Raw genomic sequence first — 25,944 nt, forward strand, 5'->3', positions numbered from 1 at the left:
AGGACTCTGTTCTGTTCCATTGGTCTATATCTCTGTTTTGGTACCAGTACCATGCTGTTTTGGTTACTGTAGCCTTGTAGTATAGTTTGAAGTCAGGTAGCGTGATGCCTCCAGCTTTGTTCTTTTGACTTAGGATTGTCTTGGAGATGCGGGCTCTTTTTTGGTTCCATATGAACTTTAAAGCAGTTTTTTCCAATTCTGTGAAGAAACTCATTGGTAGCTTGATGGGGATGGCATTGAATCTATAAATTACCTTGGGCAGTATGGCCATTTTCACGATATTGATTCTTCCTATCCATGAGCATGGTATGTTCTTCCATTTGTTTGTGTCCTCTTTGATTTCACTGAGCAGTGGTTTGTAGTTCTCCTTGAAGAGGTCCTTTACATCCCTTGTAAGTTGGATTCCTAGGTATTTTATTCTCTTTGAAGCAATTGTGAATGGAAGTTCATTCCTGATTTGGCTCTCTGTTTGTCTGTTACTGATGTATAAGAATGCTTGTGATTTTTGCACATTAATTTTGTATCCTGAGACTTTGCTGAAGTTGCTTATCAGCTTAAGGAGATTTTGGGCTGAGACAATGGGGTTTTCTAAATATACAATCATGTCATCTGCAAACAGGGACAGTTTGACTTCTTCTTTTCCTAACTGAATACCCTTGATTTCTTTCTCTTGCCTGATTGCCCTAGCCAGAACTTCCAACACTATGTTGAATAGGGGTGGTGAGAGAGGGCATCCCTGTCTTGTGCCAGTTTTCAAAGGGAATTTTTCCAGTTTTTGCCCATTCAGTATGATATTGGCTGTGGGTTTGTCATAAATAGCTGTTATTATTTTGAGGTACGTTCCATCAATACCGAATTTATTGGGAGTGTTTAGCATGAAGGGCTGTTGAATTTTGTCAAAAGCCTTTTCTGCATCAATTGAGATAATCATGTGGTTCTTGTCTTTGGTTCTGTTTATATGCTGGATTATGTTTATTGATTTGCGAATGTTGAACCAGCCTTGCATCCCAGGGATGAAGCCCACTTGATCATGGTGGATAAGCTTTTTGATGTGTTGCTGAATCCGGTTTGCCAGTATTTTATTGAGGATTTTTGCATCGATGTTCATCAGGGATATTGGTCTAAAATTCTCTTTTTTTGTTGTGTCTCTGCCAGGCTTTGGTATCAGGATGATGTTGGCCTCATAAAATGAGTTAGGGAGGATTCCCTCTTTTTCTATTGATTGGAATAGTTTCAGAAGGAATGGTACCAACTCCTCCTTGTACCTCTGGTAGAATTCAGCTGTGAATCCATCTGGTCCTGGACTTTTTTTGGTTGGTAGGCTATTAATTATTGCCTCAATTTCAGAGCCTGCTATTGGTCTATTCAGGGATTCAACTTCTTCCTGGTTTAGTCTTGGAAGAGTGTAAGTGTCCAGGAAATTATCCATTTCTTCTAGATTTTCCAGTTTATTTGCGTAGAGGTGTTCATAGTATTCTCTGATGGTAGTTTGTATTTCTGTGGGGTCGGTGGTGATATCCCCTTTATCATTTTTAATTGCGTCGATTTGATTCTTCTCTCTTTTCTTCTTTATTAGTCTTGCTAGTGGTCTGTCAATTTTGTTGATCTTTTCAAAAAACCAACTCCTGGATTCATTGATTTTTTGGAGAGTTTTTTGTGTCTCTATCTCCTTCAGTTCTGCTCTGATCTTAGTTATTTCTAGCCTTCTGCTAGCTTTCGAATGTGTTTGCTCTTGCTTCTCTAGTTCTTTTAATTGTGATGTTAGAGTGTCAATTTTAGATCTTTCCTGCTTTCTCTTGTGGGCATTTAGTGCTATAAATTTCCCTCTACACACTGCTTTAAATGTGTCCCAGAGATTCTGGTATGTTGTATCTTTGTTCTCATTGGTTTCAAAGAACATCTTTATTTCTGCCTTCATTTCGTTATGTACCCAGTAGTCATTCAGGAGCAGGTTGTTCAGTTTCCATGTAGTTGAGCGGTTTTGATTGAGTTTCTTAGTCCTGAGTTCTAGTTTGATTGCACTGTGGTCTGAGAGACAGTTTGTTGTAATTTCTGTTCTTGTACATTTGCTGAGGAGTGCTTTACTTCCAATTACGTGGTCGATTTTGGAGTAAGTACGATGTGGTGCTGAGAAGAATGTATATTCTGTTGATTTGGGGTGGAGAGTTCTATAGATGTCTATTAGGTCTGCTTGCTGCAGAGATGAGTTCAATTCCTGGATATCCTTGTTAACTTTCTGTCTCGTTGATCTGTCTAATGGTGACAGTGGAGTGTTGAAGTCTCCCATTATTATTGTATGGGAGTCTAAGTCTCTTTGTAAGTCTCTAAGGACTTGCTTTATGAATCTGGGTGCTCCTGTATTGGGTGCATATATATTTAGGATAGTTAGCTCTTCCTGTTGAATTGATCCCTTTACCATTATGTAATGGCCTTCTTTGTCTCTTTTGATCTTTGATGGTTTAAAGTCTGTTTTATTAGAGACTAGTATTGCAACCCCCGCTTTTTTTTGTTCTCCATTTGCTTGGTAAATCTTCCTCCATCTCTTTATTTTGAGCCTATGTATGTCTCTGCGTGTGAGATGGGTCTCCTGAATACAGCAGACTGATGGGTCTTGACTCTTTATCCAGTTTGCCAGTCTGTGTCTTTTAATTGGAGCATTTAGTCCATTTACATTTAAGGTTAAGATTGTTATGTGTGAACTTGATCCTGCCATTATGATATTAAGTGGTTATTTTGCTCGTTAGTTGATGCAGTTTCTTCCTAGCCTCGATGGTCTTTACATTTTGGCATGTTTTTGCAATGACTGGTACCGGTTGTTCCTTTCCATGTTTAGTGCTTCCTTCAGGGTCTCTTGTAAGGCAGGCCTAGTGGTGACAAAATCTCTAAGCATTTGCTTATCTGTAAAGGATTTTATTTCTCCTTCACTTATGAAACTTAGTTTGGCTGGATATGAAATTCTGGGTTTAAAATTCTTTTCTTTAAGAATGTTGAATATTGGCCCCCACTCTCTTCTGGCTTGGAGAGTTTCTGCCGAGAGATCTGCTGTTAGTCTGATGGGCTTCCCTTTGTGGGTAACCCGACCTTTCTCTCTGGCTGCCCTTAAGATTTTTTCCTTCATTTCAACTTTGGTGAATCTGGCAATTATGTGTCTTGGAGTTGCTCTTCTCGAGGAGTATCTTTGTGGCGTTCTCTGTATTTCCTGGATTTGAATGTTGGCCTGCCCTACTAGGTTGGGGAAGTTCTCCTGGATGATATCCTGAAGAGTGTTTTCCAACTTGGTTCCATTTTCCCCCTCACTTTCAGGCACCCCAATCAGACATAGATTTGGTCTTTTTACATAATCCCATATTTCTTGCAGGCTTTGTTCATTTCTTTTTCTTCTTTTTTCTTTTGGTTTCTCTTCTCGCTTCATTTCATTCATTTGATCCTCAATCGCAGATACTCTTTCTTCCAGTTGATCGAGTCGGTTACTGAAGCTTGTGCATTTGTCACGTATTTCTCATGTCATGGTTTTCATCTCTTTCATTTCGTTTATGACCTTCTCTGCATTAATTACTCTAGCCATCAATTCTTCCACTTTTTTTCAAGATTTTTAGTTTCTTTGTGCTGGGTACGTAATTCCTCCTTTAGCTCTGAGAAATTTGATGGACTGAAGCCTTCTTCTCTCATCTCGTCAAAGTCATTCTCCATACAGCTTTGATCCGTTGCTGGCGATGAGCTGCGCTCCTTTGCCGGGGGAGATGCGCTCTTATTTTTTGAATTTCCAGCTTTTCTGCCCTGCTTTTTCCCCATCTTTGTGGTTTTATCTGCCTCTGGTCTTTGATGATGGTGATGTACTGATGGGGTTTTGGTGTAGGTGTCCTTCCTGTTTGATAGTTTTCCTTCTAACAGTCAGGACCCTCAGCTGTAGGTCTGTTGGAGATTGCTTGAGGTCCACTCCAGACCCTGTTTGCCTGGGTATCAGCAGCAGAGGCTGCAGAAGATAGAATATTTCTGAACAGCGAGTGTGCCTGTCTGATTCTTGCTTTGGAAGCTTCCTCTCAGGGGTGTACTCCACCCTGTGAGGTGTGGGGTGTCAGACTGCCCCTAGTGGGGGATGTCTCCCAGTTAGGCTACTCAGGGGTCAGGGACCCACTTGAGCAGGGAGTCTGTCCCTTCTCAGATCTCAACCTCCGTGCTGGGAGATCCACTGCTCTCTTCAAAGCTGTCAGACAGAGTCGTTTGCGTCTGCAGAGGTTTCGGCTGTGTTTGTTATTGCCCTGTCCCCAGAGGTGGAGTCTACAGAGACAGGCAGGTTTCCTTGAGCTGCTGTGAGCTCCACCCACTTCGAGCTTCCCAGCAGCTTTGTTTACCTACTTAAGCCTCAGCAATGGCGGGCGCCCCTCCCCCAGCCTCGCTGCTGCCTTGCCGGTAGATCACAGACTGCTGTGCTAGCAATGAGGGAGGCTCCGTGGGTGTGGGACCCTCCCGGCCAGGTGTGGGATATGATCTCCTGGTGTGCCTGTTTGCTTAAAGCGCAGTATTGGGGTGGGAGTTACCCGATTTTCCAGATGTTGTGTGTCTCAGTTCCCCTGGCTCGGAAAAGGGATTCCCTTCCCCCTTGCGCTTCCCAGGTGAGGCAATGCCTCGCCCTGCTTCAGCTCTCGCTGGTCGGGCTGCAGCAGCTGACCAGCACCGATCGTCCGGCACTCCCCAGTGAGATGAACCCAGTACCTCAGTTGAAAATGCAGAAATCACGGGTCTTCTGTGTCGCTCGCGCTGGGAGTTGGAGACTGGAGCTGTTCCTATTCGGCCATCTTGCTCCACCCCCATTAAGTTGTTTATTTGACATTTTTCTACTTTTTTGATGTAGATGCTTTAGCTATAAATTTCCCTCTTAGTGCTGCTTTCACTGTATCCATTGGTTTTGGTATGTTATATTTCACTGTCATTTGTTTCAAGAGCATATTGTTTAACTTCAGTTTGTTTGTGTACTTTCCCAAATTTCTCTTGTTATTAATTTATAGCTTTATTCCATTGGGTTCAGGGAATATACTTGAAATAATTTTAATTTTTTTTTTAATTTTTAAGAAAATTTTAAGAAAATTTTGTGGCTCAACATATGGTCTCTCCTTGGGAATGACCCATGCAATGAAGAGAAGAATGTATTTTCTTCAGCCGTGAGATGAAATGTTTTATAAATATCTATTAGGTCCATTTGGTCTATAGTGCTGATAAAGTCTAATGTTTCTTTGTTGATTTTCTATCTCAATGGTGTGGCCAGGGCTGAAAGTGGCCAGCTACTGTTGTATTGGGGTATATCTGTCTCTTTAGCTCTAATAATAATTGCTTTATATATCTTTGCACTCCATTGTTGGCATATATATTTACAATTATAAAATCCCCTTGGTGAATTCACTCTTTTATCTTTACATAATGACTTTATTTTTTGCTTTTAGAGGTTTTGTCTGATATAAATATCACTACTCCTGCTCTTTTTCATTTTCCATTTGCATGGAATGTCTTTTTCCATTCCTTTATTTTTAGTCTTTGTGTGTCTTTTTAGGGGAAGTGTGTTTCTTGTATGGAACAGATCATTGGGGTCTGTTTTTTTTTTTTCTTTTTTTTTCTTTTTTTAATCCATTCAGCCACTCTGTGTCTTTTGATTGGAGAGTTTAGTCCATTTACATTCAATGTTATTATTGATAAAGAAGGACTCACTCCTGTCATTCTGCAATGTGTTTCCTGGTTATTTTGTGGTCTTATTTTGTTTCCTTCCTTCCTATATTTCTTTTAGTGAAGGTGATTTTCTCTGGTGGTGTGTTTTAATTTCTTGGGTTTTTTTTTTTTTTTTTTTTTTTTTTTTTGTAGCTGTTGTATGCTTTTAGATTTGAGGTTACCATAAGACTTGCAATACTATCTTGTAACCCATTATTTTAAACTGATGATGACTTAATGTTGATTACATAAACAAACACGCAAAATGAAAACTAATAAATACTCTACACTTTAACTTTATCCTCTCACTTTTTAACTTTTTGTTGTTTCTGTTTATGTCTGGTCCTGTCTATATCTTGAAAAGTTGTAGTTATTATCTTCATTGGTTCATCTTTTAGTCTTTCTACTCAAAATATGAGTAGTTTACACACCACAATTACAATGTTATACTGTTCTGTGTTTTTCTGTTTACTGTTACCAGTGAGTTTTTCACTTCAGATGATTTTTTATTCCTCATTAACATCCTTTTCTTTCAGACTGAAGAACTTCCTTTAGTATATCTTGTAGGATAGGTCTGATGTTGATAAAAATCCCTCCATTTTTGTTTGTCTGGGAAAGTCTTTATTCCTCCTTCATGTTAGAAGGATATTTTTACTGGATATACTATTCTAGGGTGAACATTCTTCACCTTCAGCACTTGAAATATGTCATGCCATTCTCTCCTGGCCTGTAAGGTTTCCACTGAAAAGTCTGCTGCCAGACATATTGGCACTCAATGTATGTTATTTGTTTCTTTTATCTTACTGCTTTTGGGATCCTTTCTTTATCCTTAAACTTTTGGATTTTGATTATTACATGTCACAAAATAGTTTTATTTGGGTTAAAGCTGCTTTGGGGTTCCATAACCTTCTCTCGTACTTGAATATCAATACCTTTTTCTAGGTTTGAGAAGTTCTCTGTTATTATTCCTTTGAATACAGCTTCTACACCTGTCTCTTTCTCTTACCTCCTCTCTAAGACCAGTAACTCTTAGATTTGCACTTTTGAGGCTATTTTTTAGATCTTATTCATGTGCTTCATTGTTTTTTTTTTTTTTTTTTTTTTTTTTTGTCTCCTCTGTGTATTTTCAAATAGGCTGTCTTCAAGCTCACTGTTTCTTTCTTCTGCTTGATCAATTTTGCTACTAAAGGACTCTGATGCACTATTCGGTAGTGAAATTGCATTTTCCACTCCAGAATTTCTGCTTGGTTCTTCCAAATTATTATAATCTCTTTGTTAAATTTAGCTAATAGGATTATAAATTTTTCTCTGTGTTATCTTGAATTTTGTTGTGTTTCCTCAATATAGTTATTTTGAATTCTCTGTCTAAAACATCACCTGTCTCTGTCTCTCTAGAACTGGTACCCCCTAAATAAGGTACCAGCTATGTTTATTTGATGAGGTCATGTTTTCCTGGGTGGTCTTGATGCTTGTGGATGTTTGCCAGTATCTGGGCATTGAAGAGTTAAGTATTTATTGTAGTCTTCACAGTTAGGCCTTTTTGTACCTGTTCTTGGGAAGAGTTTCCAAATATTCAGAGGGACTTGGGTATTTTAATCTAAGTTTTGGTATCTGCAGTCGTATCTGTATTGTAGGGTGCACAAAGCTCAGTAATGCTGTGGCTCTTGCAGACTTGTGGAGTTACCACCTTGGTGGTCTTAAATAACTTCCAGAATAATTCTCTGAATTACTAGCAGAGAATCTTGTTCTCTTCCTTTACTTTTCTCCAAACAAATCGAGTATCTTTCTCTCTCTCTCTCTCTTAATCTCCGTGTGTGTGTGTATGTGTGTGTGTGTGTGTGTGTGTGTGCGCGCGCGCACGCGCTGAGCTGTCTAGAGCTGGGAGAGGGATAACACAAGCACCTCTGTGATTACTGTGACTGGGACTAGGTCTGACTTGAAGCTAGCACAGTACTGAGTGTCACCACTGCCTGGCTACTGCCTATGTTCATTCCAGTTCCTAGGGCTCTACAATTAGCATGTGACAAAGCCAGCCAGGCTTATGTCCTTCCCTTCAGGGCAGTGAGTTCCCCTGATTTCAGGTGGTTCCAGAAATGCCATCTAGGAGCCAGGGCCTGGAGTCAGAAACCTTAGTAATCTATCTAGTGCTCTATTCTACTCATCCCAGCTGGTACCCAAGCCACTGGACAAAGGCTTTCCAAATATTCCCTCCACTTCAAGGAGGAAAGGAGTCTCTGCCAATAGCCATCACTGCCCCAGGGCCATGGCAAATATTGCCTGGCTAGCCGATGTTCACTCAATGTCCAAGGGTTCTTTAGTCAGCTTATGGTGAATGCTGCCAGACCTGGGGCTCTCCCTTCATGGAAGTAGGCTCCTCTTTGGCCCAAGGCAGATCCAGAAATGCCATTCAAGATTCAAGTCCTGGAATAGGGGACCCCAAGGGCGTGCTTGGTGCTCTACCCCACTATGGCCAATCTGGTACCTAAGCTGCAAAACAAATTCCCCTTCGCTCTTCCCTCTCCTTTCCTCAAGCAGAAGTCTCTCGATGTAGCCACCACTGCTGGGAATACGCTGGGTCACACCTGAAGCTAGCACATCTCTGAGTCTCACCTAAGGCCCATGGTGAGTACTGCCTGGGTATCACTGCTGGTTATTCAGGGCTCAAGGAACTCTTTAGTCAGCAGGTGATGGATTCTTCCATGTCTGGGTCCTTCCCTTCAAGGCAGGATGTTCCCTTCTGGCCCAGGGTGTGTCTAGAAACGTCATCCAGGAGCTGGGTCCTGAAGTGGAGGCTTCATGATTCTTCTCAGTACCCTATCCTATTGTGGCTGAGCTGGTATCTAAGTTGCAAGGCAAAGTCCTCCTTAGTCTTCCCTCTCATCTTCTTCAAGTGGAGAGGTATCTGTACCAGAGCTGTGAGCTGTGCTGCCTGGGGCTATGGGAGGGCTGGAGTAAACACTCCCTTGGCCACTCCAGATGGTGTCTCACTAGGTCGTATGTCCCTCAAGTCCACTGGCTCAGAGCCCAGCACAGCACCAGAACTTGCCCAAAAATTTTAGTCCTTGTGGCCTAGATTGCCTTACAAGTTTATTTAGGACCCCAGAGCCCTTAAACCTACAGTGGAGGGGCCTGCCAGAACTCAGGTTCCAACCACTGGGATAGGCAATTCCCCTCTGGCTAGAGCTGTTCTAAATGCTCCCTCAGTGGGTGCCAGCTGAATTCTGCCAAGTGTTGCTTTCTGCTGTGACAAGGCAGCACTGACTTTCAATGCACAGTCCCACAGATCCTATACTCTCCCTCCCTGAAGCACACGGATTCTTTCTCTACACCATGTGGCTGCTGCTGGGAGCGAAGAGGGTGGGCGGGGGGGTGCTATTAGCAATGTAAGACTGTCTTTCCTACCCTCTTCCATACCTCTTTCAGTGATACGAAGTTAAAATCAGGTACTATGATCACTCATCTGATATTTGGTTCTTATGAAGGTGTTTCTTATGTGGATAGTTGTTCAATTTGGTGTTCTAGCAGGAAGGATAATTAATGAAGGATTCTAATCAACCATTTTGTTCCTTCTCCTGTCTCACTGCAATTTTTCAAATAATTATTCCTTAATGTTCCGAGATTCTCCTTAATTGACATTTCTAGGGGCTTCCATAGTCCCTCTACTCCTCCAAAAATGAATAAATAAATGAAGCCCTAGGAAGAAAAAAAAGAGACAATACAAAATATTTTATATATATACAGTAAACATGAAATAGAATCATTATAATCTAAAGTCAGCTTATAATATTATAAAAACAGGATGAATCCATGTTAACAAAGTTAGGTCTGTTCTACGTGGTTTAAAAATTGAGAGATATCAAATAAAAACATAGATTTCTGGCTTCTCTTTAAAAATATTTCTGGCAATACTATACCTACGTTTTAACATGCCAAAAATTATCTGGGGCTGGGGAGCAGCTAATCCCTTTGAGAGAGTCTGTGGGCTCCGGTTCACCACTCCTGGTCACTGCCTGCAACACTTACATGTGTTACCTACTACACCTCTGTCAGCGTGTGAATTTACAGCCTTGTATAGACCAAGGTTAAAACTTTAATCTCTATGTTTATGTTGATAATATGAGGTCAAAGATGAAACAAAAAGGAAGAAGGATTTGTGTTCTGAGATTTTTAAAAGCAGCAGCAGAAGAAGAATATAAGAAAGAATATATATCCAGTTTTTCTGTTTCAGTAGTTTTACTTAAGACTAGTTTGCAAATGGCTTTGTCATGATCAGATAGGACAGGAATGTGAAATGGTTAATAACATGCATTAAATTAAAACTCTTTGTTTATCTAGGTAGCCTGGTACCTGACTATAGACGGTAACAATAACAATGTCATAGAGCTAAATTTCCAATGCAAAGACATCATTCAAAGACGTGCTTCAGGTGCTACAGTTTGATGCTCTACACTGCCCTGTCAACAAAATGCATGGTTCATTTATGCTCAGGCAAATAGGAACACATGAGCCCTATGTGGAAATCCAAAAGGAATGGTCTATGAGAAAGCAATTCCTGTATTTGATCATAGACTGTTGTCCCTTTCAAAGCCAGTGTATTCTTTAGCATATGATCTCATCTCTGGAGACTAGTAAAAATACATCATTTCTAGTAAATACAAATTTTTACTTTAGTATTATAAGAAAATGGGGACACTTTAGACCATAAAAAAGGGACATTTTAGACCATTTTATGCTTTGGGGAAAAAGACTTTTAAACATGACATGCCATCCAAAAAAATAAATAGCTTCATAAAACTGCCCTAGGGAACATGAAAAAGTTGTAAGAGACATTAAATGACCCACAAAATGCAGTTATTGACTATAATATTTTGTTCTTCATAATACTTATAGAACCTCTAAAATATCCCTTTTAATATAGGTGAACAAAGCTACTACCACATCATATTAGCTTCCTAATGCCACTGTAACAAATTACCAGAAACTTCATGGCTTAAAACAACACACATTTATTATCTTACAACTCTGGAGGTCAGAAGTGCTAAAATTGAGATGTTTTCAAGGCTATGTTCCTTCTGGATGCTCCAGAAGCAAATCCATTATCTTCTTCCACCCAGCTGCTAGGGGCCATTTACATGCCTTAGCTCATGGCCTCTTCTTCCATCTTCAAAGCCAGCACCGTAGCATCTTCAAATCTCTCTCAGACTCTGACCCTCCCCTATCCCTCTTATAGTGTCTTGTGGTTACATTGGTCACCCCCAAAGATAATCCCAGATAACATCTCATCTCAAAGTTCTTAATTTAATTTCATCTGAAAAGTCCCTTTTTCATTGAAGGTAACATATTCACAGCTTCTGGGGGTTAGGAAATTGATATCTTTGGACAGCCATTACTCTGCTTACAAGACACATTGGTCTTGATTGGACTTGGAATATAAACCATGACAGCAAGGAATGTAATGAGAGTAAACAAAGTGCATTTAGGTAACTCTCAAAGTTGTTTCGGACAAAACTGAATCACGTAAAAACAGAACATCCTATTTTGCTGCATTTTTTTTTACCTTTAATCTACTAATGTATATTTGAAACGACTGTTTTTAGAAATATTTTTCTTTGAATGTTGCAGATGTGAATGAGATGAAATGAAAATAATGAATACACACTTATTGATCATTGTACTAAGGTCATTGAACAACATAATCTCATCAAATAGTTAAGTATTTTAAATAATATAAAACACATGGAAGCTTTACCCAAGAAGAGACGGTGATCTTATTTAATATGCTGTGCAGCTAAATGAAACCCTGATGAGAGAAAGGGGCCTTCAGATATAGTAAAGATTGCACTGTGTGTGTGTGTCTGTGTGTGTGTGTGTGTGTGTGTGTGTACGCACGCATAGTAACATAACATTCAGTAAGCATACACTATGTTCCAGGAACTTTTCTTAGCACTCTGTACATATTACTTGTTTAACCCTCACAATAACCCAATGGAGCAATTCCTACAATTATCCTTTTACAGATTATTAAACTGAGGCATAAAGAAATGACCTACCCCAAATTTCCAACCTAGTAAGCAATGAAGCTTGGATTTAAACCCAGGTGTTCTGCCTTCAGAACTAAAAGTTAGAAAAGCCTAAAAGTTTCTTTTATCCATTTTAAGGAAAGAAGTTTCCAGAAGGAAAGAAACTGGAAGAAAAGTGGAACTGTGGAAGTTCTCTCTGCAGATCAACGAGGTATATAGACTTTTACTAATTTTCTTCATATGAACCCACAAACCCAGAAGCAAGCATTATTATCTAGATTTGGAACTCTTCTACTTTGAAATTGATAGAGTTGGCCATGCACAGATTAATAATAATAATAATAATATTTTCTACATTTGCTGTTGAAACACAGATAAATGAAGAATGATCCTGGAAAAAAACTTTACAGACACACACACACACACACACACACAGAGCACAGAGTCCACAAGGTCACCGTCTTATTGAACTACATAGCATGTTAAATACAATTACTACCTTCCCTTGGGCAAAGGCTCCATTTCTCCACATTATTTAAAATGCCTAAGTATGTGATGAGATTATGTTGGTCAAACAGCATAGGACAATATTCAGTAAGTGTTTATTCATTTTAAAAATTTTATCTCATTCACACATGGAAGGTTCAAAGAAAGATGTTTCTGAGAACAGTTATTAAACGTTTAAAAAGTAAAACAAAACTATTTATGTCTGAGAAAAAAATGTTGTCCATGAAATGCTTCCCACTAAAACCACTTGTTTCGCGTTCTCCTACTTATCTCAAGGATCCCATGACCAAGACACCTCATGCCTTCCAGAAGATGAAGGTGAAAGCTCACTAAAATTAAATGACTGGGAAATGTTAAATGAAAAAGTATCAGGACTGAGACAAAGCTCCTTGGCCTCAGCATGTTTGTCAGAGTGCCCAACTGATATAGTTTCCCTCTGTGCCCCCACCCAACTCTCATCTTGAATTATAATCCTTATAATCTCCACATGTCAAGGGAGGGATCTGGTGGGAGGTGATTGGATCATGGGGGACATTTCCCTCATGCTGTTCTCACGATAGTGAGTGGGTTGTCGTGAGTTTTGATGGTTTCGTGTGTTTGACAGTTACTCCTTCACACACTCTCTCTCTCCTGCCACCTTATGAAGAAGGTGCCTGCTTCCCCTTCACATTCCATCATGATCCTAAGTTTCCTGAGGTGCCCCCAGCCATGTGGAACTGTGAGTCAATTGAACTTCTTTCCTTTGTAATTACCCAGTCTCAAGCATTTCTTTATAATAGTGTATAGGCCGGGCACGGTGGCTCATGCCTGTAATCCCAGCACTTTGGGAGGCCAAGGCAAGCGGATCATGAGGTCAGGAGATGGAGACCATCCTGGCTAACACGGTGAAGCTCCGTCTCTACTAAAAATACAAAAAAAATTAGCCGGGTATGGTGGCGGGTGCCTGTAGTCCCACCTACTCTGGAGGCTGAGGCAGGAGAATGGCGTGAACCTGGAGGCGGAGCTTACAGTGAGCTGAGATGGTGCCACTGCACCCCAGCCTGGGCGACAGAGCGAGACTCTGTCTCAAAAAACAATAGTGTGTAAATGGGCTAATAAACCATCTATCACTTTCCACACAAACTTTCCTACCTGTACTTTGTATCCAAACCTTTGTCTTTTTAATCTCCTGAAAGAATAAGGAATTGTTATTTCCAATAGAGTGGCTTCTTCAGACAACTTTTATGATTAAAATTGATATTCTATGGTTGGTTATTGATAGCCCCATACCTTTCTGTCTAAGACAAAGGATGAACACATCCATGCACATCCATATGTATCTGCCCAATGAGTTCACCTTGTCTATTGCCTAGACAGAGCCCATTTATCAAGACAGGGGAATTGCAATGGAGAAAGAGTAATTCACACAGAGCAGGCTGTGTGGGAGACTGGGAGTTTTATTGTTACTCCAATCAGTCTCCCTGAGCATGCAGGGATCAGAGTTTTTAAAGATAATTTGGTGGGTAGGGGCTTGGGAAGTGGGGAGTACCGATTGGTCAGGTTGGGGATGGAATCATAGCGAGTCGAAGTTAGGCTTTCTTAATGTCTTCTGTTCCTGGGTGCAATGGCAGAACTGCTTGAGCCAAATTACCAGTCTAGGTGGTGTCAGCTGATCTGTCAAGTGTAAGGTCTGCAAAATCTGTCAAGCACTGATTTTAGGTGTTACAATAGTGATGTTATCCCCAGGAGCAATTTGGGGATGTTCAGACTCTTGGAGCCAGAGGCTGCATGACCCCTAAATTGTACTTTCTACTCTTGTAGTTAATTTGTTAGTCCTGCAAAGGCAGACTGGACCCCAGGCAAGAAGGTGGTCTTTTTGAGAAAGGGCTGTTATCAATTTTGTTCACAGTCAAACCATGAACTGAATTCCTTCCCCAAGTTAATTCAGCCTACACTCAGGAATGAACTAGGACAGCTTAAGGGTTAGAAGGAAGATGGAGTCAATTAGGTCTGATCTCTCTCACTGTCATAATTTCCTCAGTTATAATTTCGCAAAGGCGGTTTCACATACACAAACACACACACACACACTGTAAAGAAGAAACAGTACAGAAAGAAAAGTTCACCTTAACAGGCCCAAATTTCAGTAACATAAAACTCATATTATCTAACAGAATAAATATAAAAATTCATGTAACATTTGTTACATTATAGGGCAACATTTGAAACTGGAAGATGTTTTAGAGACTATCTTGACCACCCCTTGCATTTTCTTATTGAGAAAATTGAAGTTCAGAGGGGAAAAAGTTTTTGAAAGAGTCGGGATAATGTTAGCCTGTGTCAGCACTAACATCTGACTAAACAAGTCAGATCACTAACACTGGCCCATGCTCACACCTGAATAATAATGACAATTTAATGCCAATGAGACTAATTACTAATAAATTTGAGTATATTCTATGTGCTAGGCACTTCACATGCATTAGCTCATTTATATTTTCCAAATCTCTTGTGAGTTAGATTTTATTAGCATACCTACTTTACAGGTGAAGGAACTGCAGCGCAGACAGTTAAGCTTCACTAAGGCTGCATGTTTAGGTGATGGCAAAGCTGAGTTTAGAAGCCAAACTGACCATAAAATCTTGCTTCTTAACGACTATGCAGTATATAAACATACATTTCATGTATGAACATGAAAAGATGCTCATGCCTACACAACACACCCACAAACACATACACACACTTACAGAAATCACTAAAAATAGGAAACTCTTGGTTACTTTTGTTCTAATTTTTAGTAAAGTATTATTTTAATTTAGTTCCCTTAGGACATTTTTATGACCTTTTAATTCTTGTCTCCTTATACTTTTACCTAAATCTAAGAAAGAATACCCTTTCACTGGCTGGACCCACTATCTTTTTAATGAGCATAGGTGGCAAACCAGATTACAATGCTAGTTAGCAACAACAGCTACATTATCTTTACATTAGTGCACTTTCATTGCAGTTTAGCTCTTTTGAAATCTCAGAATTGCTGTCTCAGTTAACATTTTGTATCTAAGAAGTCATGATAGTTATAAAATCCATCTCACTAGATTAAAAATTTGAAAGTTTTATAACTGATACATTACTGTAAATAGGAAAATCAAATGCTTTAGGGGTAGATCCTGAATGACAAGAAAATTTTCTAGAAAGCACAATTTCTGCTCCTGAAGAAAAATGTATATCTTACTTTTTTTCTATGTTTATGTCTTTTAAGTCATGTTTGTTAGGATAGAAAGGAAACTACTATGAGACAGAGGCTTTGTATAATCATTTCTTTCCATTCTTCCAACAGTGTTACCAGGTAACTCTTATTACCCACATTTGCCAGGTAATTTGTGGGAAACAGAGGCTCAGAGAGAATAAGTAATTTGCCGACTTAGTAAATGGTGAATCAGATTTGAATCCAGATTTTCTCTGACCTAAACACTCATTTCACTCTAACACACTACAGCCAGGAGAGAACCCACTTCAGTACGAGTGTTATAGTTCATGTCTGTTCAAAGCAGACTGCACATTAGTGACTGTAGCTTTCATTGCATCTGTATAAATCCCATTCCCCAATATCAGTCTCCAAAGAAATATTTGAACTCCAGAAAGCTTAATAAGTGGTAGAGGTCGGCAGGAGGTGCAGGAGGTCATGAGTAGAATGCCAAAAAGCCTTTAATCTAAGGCAGTTTCACATATAAGCTTCAGACAAAACTAAAAGCATCTTTAATCTGAAAGGCACTTACAAAAGGTCATTTTAAAGATCATTTCAGTTGTCAGTTTCCTGTTTGTGAGGTCCTCAGAAATAAGAATTCATCAGTGGTGACCATGACAACAAACCTGCTTCCCACCAAAGCCTCCCCACCTCTGCTCAGCGATTGTTAGAAAGAGTGGAAAGGAGATATAGACTTACCATATTTCTGAAGGTCAGTCTTTCAGACTAGCTTTGGTTTGAAATTTTAAGGACTATATGAATTTCTTATTATAGACTTGTTAAGTAAATCATTGTTGAGGCTTAACAGGCACAAATTACTCACATATTTATGACAAAGGAATTCCAAGTAACAAATCATTTTTAAGTCACCATAAAGCTAAGTGTATTCAAAACTACATTTGCTTAAAGAAAACAATTTAATTCGAGCGAGGTATTTTGACATGGAGATTTTTGTCCTTTGGATATGTACATCTGTTGTTACAAATATTTAAATAAGCTTCCGTGACCATTATGTCCATCTCCTAAAACCATGAAAAGCACACTCATGAAGGGAAACATACCTTGCTCACAGTAGAAAGTGTAGGAGAAACTGCTTGTTACTCCTTGATTCCAGTTATTTGCCTGAGCCTTCTTAGCTGTCTATATCTATGTCCTCAGCCTCCTCCCACCAGCTAAATTTGTAATGAGATCACCAAAAGGTTCATCTTCACTTTCAAGTAGAGCCCATAGCAACTGCCATATGAGGCCCCAGGCCCACATGTCCACATTTCTCCTAAGCATCATCCTTCACCTCTGGGCTCTTTTTAATCTCCTGAAGAGCAATTTAAAAAATACATATTAGCTGTTGAAATATATATTTGTCATAACAATTCTATTTTATAGATTTATCCTAAGAAAATATTCAGTGATGACTATATTCAAAGATGTAATTACAAGGTTGTTCCTCTGTGGGTTATTTTTAATTTCCAATGATAAGTGATGGTTTAATCATTCAAAATGAGTTTGTAGATGTCCATGGCATAATGTCATTGAAAACCACAGTTTAAAAAAGACTATACTTGATCCCATCTTTGTGAATGAACACACAGATATACACATACACATACAGGCATACACATACGTATCAACAACGTACATTATGGGAATAGAGATGTATTCCATATTTTTCTTTTTTCATATGTAGTTTTTATTGTTTGTTTTCTATAATAAACTTTTATAATAAACAATGATTTATTTTTAATGTTTTCAGTTCTGTATAAAAGATGAAAGAAAGAGCATAGAGACAAGAATAAAAATGAGATGAATGAAACATTTCACCTCCTCCAGGCCATTCTCAAATGCCACCTAACTGATGCCCTCTGTTTAAAATTACAACCTCAACCCTTGACAAGTCTACTCCCTACTTTATTTATCTCCATAGCACTTTCTGCCATCTATAATATCATATATTTTAATTGTTTACTTTGTTTTTGTCTGTTCTCATAGAATGTCAGCTCCTTGAGGGCAAGAACTTGCTTCCAGAGAAGTGACTATCCCTAAACATTTGATGCAAAAGAAAGAGAGAGAGAGAAAAAAAAAAAGAGAGAAAGAAGAGAGAAAGAAAGAAAGTGAGAAAGAGAGAGAGGAAGGAAGGAAGGAAAGAAAGGAAAGGAAAGGAAAGGAAAGGAAAGGAAAGGAAAGGAAAGGAAAGGAAAGGAAAGGAAAGGAAAGGAAAGGAGGAAGGAAGGAAGGATCTGTTGACTGTATGACTATAAAGAATAGCTCAGGCCAGCACCAAGTGTCAAGAATGTTATAATCTCTAATGATCAAGGCTTATAAAAATGTTTAGAACAACAAAAAAGAAGGAATAAGGAGAGTTAAACTATATTCTGAGCAAGAAGATGAAAACGTGAGAGATGACTGATTAAAACAGTACCGGGTTAGATACAAAAAAAATAATACTTCTCTCCCTTGCTACTTTGCCTTTCTCTGCTTTAAAGCATGACAGTCTGTGAAAAAAGCCTGAACTAGTGCTGCGTAAGGACACTGAAGTCTAAGGTAAGTGAGAAGAATATAAAAGACCTCTTGTTGCTTTACGTGGGATACAGCCTAGGTGACCCTATCACGGCTTCTAGGAGGACTTTCATCTGCTGTAGACACCTACAACACGCTATGCTGTCTTGGTGTAAAATCACAATTTATTGTAATTAATTACCACTCAGAAGGTCAAACTTTTGAGCATAAGCATTATATTCTGTTCATTGTTGATGTCTCAGTGCCTATCCTAGCAGAAAGTCCTCAGTAAATACATGTTTTATTAATTAACTACAAATCAGGGTACTGAGAAAACTTGTAAATTAAATTATTGATCCATGCTAACAAACCTTTTTTCTCTCTCTTCTTCTTCTTTTTTTTTTTTTTTTTTTTTTTGAGATGGAGTCTCACTCGGTCCACCAGGCTGGAGTGCAGTGGCGCAATCTCGGCTCACTGCAAGCTCCGCCTCCCGGGTTCACGCCATTCTCCTGCCTCAGCCTCCAGAGCTGCTGGGACTACAGGTGCCCGCCACCACGCCCGACTAATTTTTTTGTATTTTTTAGTAGAGACAGTTTCACCATATTTGCCAGGATGGTCTCAATCTCCTGACCTTGTGATCTGCCCACCTCGGCCTCCCAAAGTGCTGGGATTACAGGCATGAGCCACCGCGCCCGGCTGTGCTAACAAAACTTTAAAAATCATGTAGAATTAGACAAGTAACAAAAGATAGAGAGTAAACAATGGTCTGATTTTACAAACGTAGAACAAATATTTAGCAAATCATTCACTGATATTTTGTTGTTGATCTCAGGCCAAATTCTATACTGAATAATTAAACAGAGGCTTTGTAAGTCCTTCAGAAAATAAGCTGTGATCAATAGGTACTGTCACAGGTTCACTCAGGAATATTTTTGCCCTCTCAGCCAGATTTTCTTCTTGACTAGGGTTAGTAGATATTTTACAGAACCACCAGAAACTTTTGATTTCTGTAAAAGCATTGAACAACAGCTCACATAACATCTATGTTTACAGTATCTTGTACATAACAGATGCTTGATAAAAGTAGATTGGGCAAGTGCTTGTAAAGATTATTAATGGAATCTCTTCCACTCAACATTTTTCATGATGTTTTTTCTTTCTTTTATTGATCCATGCTTTTCCTCTACTCTGGGGTATTTATTTTTTCTCACCTTCCAGATCTGCCAATCTTTTCTTGAAAAAGTTATCCCAGGTGTCTCATATATATAACTCTACTTAATTACAGGATTTAAGAATTTATTTATATAAACTATTGGAAAACACGGAAGCCTGATTTCACCTATCAATTTTGCTTTGGGAAGACAGACAGGTCAAGAGAAAATGATGAAACAGATGCTAGAGGTCACTGATGGATCTGAATTTTCTTGCATTTTCTCTTATGTTCCTTCAGGCTCAAACTTCACTTGTTTTCCCATTGCCCTTTTGCTATCCTGGCATATGCATAAAAGGAATATCAATGTGATAAATGTATTATTCTAAGATGTTGAGGGTTGAATGCTCTATCACTATGGCATCATTATATTAAAGGAGAAGGTAGCGGATAATTTTTTATTTATATGTGGTAACTGCCATATAAAGGCAGTAGACATCAAGGTGCAGTCACACAAACTTGAATTTACTTCCTCCAAATCTCTGATACATATGGATGCTCTGGGAACAGGTCTGCATGCACACACATGCACACACACACACACATACAGCTTTCACACTCACAAAGTGATGCAGAAAACCCTGCATGAATTTTCTCTCTCTTGGATATGCATGCTCAAGTAGAAAAGCGCTTGACTGGGAGTTAAGAGGCCCGGATTCTTATCTTGTCTCTACCACTAGCAAACTGTACAGTTATGAGTCATTTTCCTCCCTGGACTTTAGTTTTCTCATAAAATAAAAGAGATTTGGTAGAGGAAATTAAATGTTTACAAAGTTGTTGGAAGGGCTGAAGGAACAAACTCCTGGCCAGTGTCTCACAATGTCTCTAAAACAACACAGAACTGGCCCCCTAAGGAAAGTTCTACCCCTGGGGCCACCATGGCTGGCGTAGGTCTGGAGCTGTTCATTCACTGAGAAGCAGCCTATGAACACTGCCAAGCTGGCAAATGGACACCCAAATCAGCAATCCAGAGATTAGCGTCAGGTTAAGAAATGGCCACTACACCCACTAATTATTGGCATCTAAAAGACTGAAAAATGAACACTAAAATCTGATGTTCACTAAAATCACATCCTTTCTGGCTAGCACTGACGATCAGGACAACAGGCAAGAGGCTTCTTCCTCTATTTTTCCTTTAAATCCCATACAAGTGCATCTCATCAGTAAAATTTGTGTCACATTGAGATCCTTAGTTGCATGGAAATCTTGATAATATAGTTTTTAGCACTTTCTAGCCTCTGTGATACCAATGAGAATACAGAACAGTTTAAGACTGAATGCTAAATGCTGAAAAATAATGTCTAGAAGTAATATGTTGTGAAAACAGAACAAGCTGCTTCAGGTGCTTGAGAGTTCCCATCAATGGAGACGGACAAAGCAGAAACCAGATTTTGTCAGAAATGTTGTAAATGAGACTGATTTTGAATAGTCATTTTCAGTTCTTGTTCCATATTTCAATCCTCTGACACTATTCCCAAATATTCTTGTTCAGTGGGCCTGTGGTAGGCCCCAGGAATCTGTAATATTACAATTCCCCTAAGTGATTGTGAGATATAGCTGTACTTAAAGACCACTTTACTAAAATGTCAAACATCATCTCCAGTCTTGTTTATTTATGATTCCTCGATTCTAGATCTTTAGGACCATGCAGATCTTTAGGACCATGCAACTGTATGTGTCACACACATTTCTAGTACAGGAGCCAAATGTTATCTTCAGTTGAACACAGATTCTTTTTAGAACCTCTAGGGTATAAACTGGTCTATTATTCTGTTTATTATATTATTTTTTAAAGGAATCTGTGTTTTCAACTATTCTTCAGTAACAAAAAATAGCTCCAAAGATATTCTAACTGAAGGCATTCTTTTGCATGAAGAATTTATGACTATAGTGTCCTGAGGTAATTAATTTTTTCCTGTGGAGGATTTCCAGGCCAATACAATGAAACAAGAATGCTGAACGCCTGCTATATAAAAGACATTTTAAGGTTTTGTTTATAAACTTCATTCATGTTGAAGATGTCCGCAGATTTATCTCCTGCGCAAGTATCAAATCCAATGCTCTTGCATACTTGCCCTTGAAGGGTTGGTAAATGTTTGGCTGAATAGAACATCATTTACAAACAGGTTTTATTACTGGACTTATAGTTGGTCAGTTACTCAAAATGATTATTCTATACAATTTACATCTAAAATCCAGATTTGTTACACAAGGAGGAATGTCAGGATTTATGCTGGGATTTCAGGTCTTGGTACAGAGGATGTAGCTTGAAGGTCCTTGTTATGTAACAGAGAGATTTCCATTTTAGTAGGAAACATGCAGCTGGTCTGCTATTAGGAACTGAGGATCTTACAGGTACCCACAAATAGAAAATTTGACTTTGGTCAATAGCATGTTTATACTTCGGATGGGGTACTGAGAGAGATAGGTCTATAACTGCCTTTTTGCAACTATATTTACCTTAATTTTCTTCATCATATATCCACCCAAGGCCAGTTTTATATCCTGAAGGTAAAATACATTTCAGATTTTTTAAAAAACCATGATTCACGAGTGTTTGGTGCTTGACAGTATAAGGTTGTATACTGTATACACATAAAATAAAATTGTAAGATTCACTATATAAATGTATGGCAGAAACCACATCTAAGTCTGCATCAAGCTACTGACTTTCTTCTTTTTCATTCTAGTTTCTTTAGGCTACAATCATATCCTTATGGTGACTGTCTTATTGCCCTACCTATCTTTTTTAGAATTTTTCAAAATATATGAACCAAATGTAAATACTATGTCATATCAAATGTTAGATCAAAATTATTAGGATGCAAAGTAAATAAAATAGGAGGAAAAGAGTTATCCAATATGGTGAGCAGAGTAATAGCCCTGAAACATGCCCATATCCAAATTCCAGGAACATGTGAATGAGTATATTTCATACAGCAAATAAAATGTGAAGATGTGATTAAGGGTATGGATGTGCAATGGGGAATTGCCCTAAATTACATAGGATGTGCAATGGGGAATTGCCCTAAATTACACAGTAGTCCCAATCTCTTCACATGAGTCCTTAAAATCCATAACCTTTCCCAGCTGCCTTGGTTAGAAATATATTATATTAGAAGTGCTCAATCTGCCATTGCTAGCTTTGAAGATAAAGGAAAGGAGCCACAATCCAAGAAATGCAGGCCATTCCCTAGAAAATGTAAAAGGCAAGGAAATGGATTCTTCTTTAGAACCTCCAGAAAGGAATGTAGTCCTGCCAACATCTTGATTTCAGCTGAGGGAGACCTGTGTTGGATTTCTGCTCTACAAAACTGCATAATAATGCATTTGCATTGTTAAGCCACTAAATTTGTAGTAATTTGTTTCAGCAGCCATAAAAAACTAATAGATTCAAAACCTTTTATCTCCATGATTGCTCCTGGTCTCATCAGAGTAGCAGAGGTTAATAACTTCCCAATAATAGTCAATGAAATAATTTAACATTTTAAAGGAAGTTTGAGTTTAGAGGAAGGACATAGAGTTTGAAGTTGAAGGCAAGACTCAATGAACAAGTAGCAATGTGACCTTGAGAACAACCTCAAGTTTTCTGAGACTTAATTTCATCTAAGCCTTGCTTGCCTTGCAGAATAGTTGAACATGTCATATTTATAAGAGGATATAAAATGCTTTGTATTTTATAGGTTAAGTATCCCTATCCAAAAATATAAAATCTAAAATGTTCCAAAATCCAGAACATTTTGGGTGCTAACATGATGTCACAAGAGGAAGATTCCACACCTGACCTCATGTGATGAATTGCAGTCAAAATGTAGCCAAAACTTTGTTTCATGCACAAAGTTATTTAAAATACTGTATGAAATTTTCTTCAGGCTATGTGTATAAGGTGTATATGAAATATAAATGAACTTTGTGGTTAGGCTTGGGTTCCATTCCCAAGATACCTCATTACGTATATGTAACTATTCCAAAATCTAAAAGAATCTGAAATCTAAAACGCTTCTGGTTCCAATCATTTCAGACAAGGGATACTCAACCTCTATACTCTATAAACAATCATATTGCCCATTAATTTTTTCTCCAAGAAAATATGTATTTCTGTTAAAGATTTGCCAAACTTTTAATTTAGGATCTTCAAAGTGGAAAATATCCCTCCAGTGATTAGGAGAGACACAAGAAGACAATAAAGATTTTATCACTCACAGGTCTTGAGTAGAGAGTGTGGTACACAGCACACCTGGAGACCACACATACAGAGGTCAAGGAGAGCAGGCAGGGAGAAATAGGGAACTGTGGGCCAAAGCCTTTGTTGAGACTAGGCCATCATCCAAACAGGGGAATTTTAATTGGTGGGTTTAAAGCAAGTAGGCATGAGTTCCAAGAGGTCACACTGTGACAGAGAGGTAGTCACTATGGCATAACTGCAGAGCTTTAGGGATGTGGAAGTCAGAAGGCTACTCAAGTAGGTTTATCTAGCTGTCCCAGAAAGAAATGGTCATCAGAAAGTGATAAGGCAGATATCTGGATTGGCCACATAGAGGAAATGGGAAGAGGTATAGAACTGAAAACTGTGTGTCAACGGTGACTGAACCCTGCTTTTGGTATAGAGAAGTTCGACTTATATTTAAAATGGATGTCAGGACAACATAAAATTATAAAAATGCTTTACACAAACTGATGGCAGACATTATTTGTTGTCTCCCAAATGTCCTTTCTTCTTTTCTGCTCTTATAGAAAAATCACCCAAGTTTTATCTTACAACATGGCAATCCAGCCACAGACTCCATCTTCCAGGGTCATTTGCAGCCAGGGATGATTAAGTTCTAATCAATGGGACATGAGTGGCAACTAAAGTGTGCAAATCCCATATGATGACTTCAAGAAGAAGATGTTACTATCTACTTCTTCCTGTCCCATTCCCACAGGCTAGAGTGGCTGTAGTGGCAGAGTCAGCCCTCTCTAAGGAAGATCAGTGTGCTGGGGCAGGGCTAGCAATGACACCTATTCATTTACTTATTGCCTATAGCAAAATCAGCATTGAGTTATTGGGACAAAAAGCATATGACCTGCCAAGACTAAGATATTTACTCTTAACCCTTTACAAATAAAGTTCATTTGCACCTGCCTTAGGCAACTGGAGATCAACAAAAGAAATAAAATCTGGGTCTCTAGACAACCTCCTTGAGCAAATATATTCTTCCCTGCTAACTACTTACCAGCTTGGACTTTCATGTGAGCTAGAGATAAACTTTATACATTGTTTATTCATTTATTACAGTGAGCATTATAAAGTAGAAACATTAATAGAAACAATGATGATAACAGCTAGAACTTTTATGGTGCTTATTATGTTATAGGGCTCTTCTATGGGTATGTAAGATTTGTACACACACAAATTTAATTCCCTGATCACTCTATAGGTAAGTACTACTTTTGTATTCCTACTTGGCAGATGACAAAACCGAGACCAAGTGATTAAGTAACTTTTCCAAAGGCATAGCAAATAGGAGATAGAGCCAGGGTTTGGACGCTAGCCATTTGGCACCTACGTCTCTGCTCTTAACCATATATTATATTGCCTCTTAGTAGACTACATGTTTTATTTTGACTCTGAACAAATGAGTCAACACTCCTCAAATTCATTTTACCGAGACCTATTAGAAACAATTGCTTAACCCCAAAATATTGACAGATGGTGGGTTAGAGTTAGAAAAATAAATAGCAGTTTGCTTAATTTAAATATCCTTTTTAGTTTATATCTCATCTTCAGACTTTTTATCTTCAGACTCTAATTGCCTAAATTAAATATTTTATTTAAGCATAGCAATAGTCCTGGTTAAATTGGGGCAATAGAGAATCTATTTGGAAATGAAAACAAAGGGAAAATAAGATAAAAGTTCAAAGGAATAAAATGAAACCTGAGAATTCATGAGAAAAGGCAGGGTGTGGTAAGGGGGCTAATGAGTGTAGTACCTGAAATCAAGCACTTAATAGGCTATAGAAACTAGGCAGAATGCTTGACCTCCATAGCTACTTGCAAGACATTCTTAAAATTAGAATCCAAGGTTCAGGAAAATTGAGCTAGTTGCTCAGGGTCACAGAAGTAGTCAATGAAACTCAAGTCTCTGTTACCCCCAAGACAAGCTCCTTTACACTGGAATACCTCAAAGAGGATAAACAAAAAAAATACACCCCCACCCCCTGCCATGAAAAAAGAACCCTACTGATTTCAGGCAAGAAAAGGTTTAAGAACGAGATGGATTACTTACAGCTTCTGTAGATGATCTGGCAGGTATTGCAGAAGGCTGTGATGCACAGGACTGCCTAAGGTTAATCAAGTGTCTATGAGAGAAAAATAAATTCATAAATGGTGATGCAAGCAAAATCATTTAAAGTTCATAGCCCCATAATAGGTACCAACCAGATCACGAAAAAGAGACTTTATATCTGTGAAGAAATTGTTAAGCATTCAAAAAATTCACTCTCCCCAACTAGCATAACTATTTTCACTCCCAAGGAGAAGATTAGTTTCTAATAAGCTCTTCATTATTGATTCCTCTGAGCCTTGAAGTTGCCCTAAAGACGGAGAATACTGATAGGTTGAGCCCCATTACAGTTGGGAGGTTAAATGCAAAGCACTGTGGTTTTCTCAGTCAACTCATTAAAAATAAATGACCTGTAGAATTAATTCACAGTAAAATGTTATCCTCTAGTTCCATATTTTCCAGAATTAGTCAGTAAGGAGAGATAAACATTATTATCCCTCAAAAATGAATTTGAATCATGGACTCAAA

The 25,944-nt window shown here is 38.6% G+C and overlaps 1 long non-coding RNA gene across 1 annotated transcript in view; it reads right to left on the minus strand.

Annotated features, from left to right (window-relative positions):
- The window catches only part of LOC144331169 (uncharacterized), a 338,119-nt gene that overhangs the window by 265,299 nt on the left and 46,876 nt on the right, over window positions 1–25,944 (minus strand). Inside the window, exon 2 of the long non-coding RNA XR_013398123.1 lies at window positions 25,420–25,492. This is a non-coding gene — a long non-coding RNA (uncharacterized LOC144331169). The remainder of the gene's footprint in view (window positions 1–25,419; window positions 25,493–25,944) is intronic.

Source organism: Macaca mulatta, chromosome 9, assembly GCF_049350105.2.
Source record: "Macaca mulatta isolate MMU2019108-1 chromosome 9, T2T-MMU8v2.0, whole genome shotgun sequence".
Classification (NCBI taxonomy): domain Eukaryota; kingdom Metazoa; phylum Chordata; class Mammalia; order Primates; family Cercopithecidae; genus Macaca; species Macaca mulatta.